At 41.6% G+C, this 1,635-nt stretch overlaps 1 pseudogene; it reads left to right on the top strand.

Annotated features, from left to right (window-relative positions):
* The first annotated feature begins 694 nt into the window (after nucleotides 1–694).
* Nucleotides 695–1,160, top strand: LOC142449253 (peptidyl-prolyl cis-trans isomerase NIMA-interacting 4 pseudogene; annotated as a pseudogene).
* The last annotated feature ends 475 nt before the right edge of the window (nucleotides 1,161–1,635 follow it).

The following is a 1,635-nucleotide window of genomic DNA, read 5'->3' as shown; positions in this document are numbered from 1 at the left end:
CACTGAAATGTCAGGGGGACATTGAGTAGATAAGTTTACGGTTCGAGAAAGATGTCTAGGCTATACTATAAAAACTTGGGAGTTATCCCTGGTGTCATCAAGTTGATTTTGTAAGTTACCTGCTTGGTTGCTAACTGCAAGGTGAGAGTTTAAGCCCGCCAGATAATGTGCAGAAGAAAGGTGGGACTTTCTGTTCCCATAAAGAGCCACAGTCTCAGAAACTCACATTGGCAAGTCCTATACAGGTGTTATGAGTTAAAATCAGCTCGATGGTGGTGGGTTGGTTTGGGCTGTCTTCTCAGATGGCTCATGTCATAGCAGCAGGGTGGCAATCTGACGACTCCTGTACACAAGTGCTCATAGGTGAGCCCTAGTAGGTATCTCCTGGCTCTATGTACGCTGTGCTTTGTGCCTCACTTTCAGCTGTTACAAGCATCTTCATGTGTCCCAACATATTCCCGAGAAAAATGATTTGTAATGTTTGGTGAAGATTTACTCATGGGGAAGCACTGTTAGCTATTCACCATTCCACAATGGCTGGAAATGGAAAATGGTCTCCACTTTTCAATTAGCAGTGGGCAGTGTGTCTATTTGATGTCCCCCCAAATGAGTACAATGAGTGCGTCAAACGTTGTGCGCTTTTAACTGCAGCATTAGATAAAGAAGACATCAGCTGATTATTGACTTCCTTGAGATGGAAGAATATACCACTGATAAAATTACTCAGCAGAGGAAAACAAAGTTGTTAGCTGTTAGGGTCAACTACAGTTTTCAGAGGCCACCCAAAGGCAGCAGTGCTGCTGGACAAGGTAGGAAATGGGGAGCAGCCTCTGGGAATGACGGTGCTGATAAGAAGGCTCGGGGCTCCAGAGGTGGTGACCTTGCAATAAAGGTAAGCTACATTCGATGCAAAAAGCACAGCAGAATTTCAGAAGCCATGGGGAAGCCAAAGTTGGAATCGAGATTTAATGAAGTAATTGGATAATATAGTGAAGATAAAGCCAGGCAAAGGGATGACTTGGCCTGGATGACCATCAGGACCATTTCAAGGAGCACCATTTGCCTTGCGTATAAATGGGTTGGATAAATTTGTATATAGAGACCCTACACTTAAGACAAAATTTGGATATTATATTGCTATGATTGAAGGTAGGAAATAAAATTGCATGGAAAATTGGGAGGAAAGGTTGTTAACTTTAAAATCTATATGACCAAATTCCTTTGGGAATGATTATGCCAGTTTACACTTTCAACAATGGGATGAGAGCCCACAACATCCATCCCACCCCATTTTGGATCTGATTTCCCAGCATATCACACAAAATAGAATTGCACAGTCTTCATTTTATACTTGTTCATCTTGTGCAATGTAGAATGGATGCATTGGTTACGACTGTTCTTAGCTTTTCTTTTTTAAAAAAAATCATTTTATTGGGGGCTCATACAACTCATCGCAATCCATACATCCATCCATTGTATGTCAAGCACATTTGTACATTTGTTGCCCTCATAATTCTCAAAACATTTGCTTTCTACTTGAGGCCCTTGATATAAGCTCCTCATTTTTCCCCTTCCTCCCCTGTCGTCCCTCCCTCATGAACCCTTGACAATTTATAAATTATTATTTTGCATGTC

Source organism: Tenrec ecaudatus, chromosome 5 (assembly GCF_050624435.1).
Source record: "Tenrec ecaudatus isolate mTenEca1 chromosome 5, mTenEca1.hap1, whole genome shotgun sequence".
In the NCBI taxonomy this organism is placed as follows: domain Eukaryota; kingdom Metazoa; phylum Chordata; class Mammalia; order Afrosoricida; family Tenrecidae; genus Tenrec; species Tenrec ecaudatus.
Note: the sequence above shows the minus strand (reverse complement) of the source record. Positions and strands in the feature narration are given on the sequence as shown.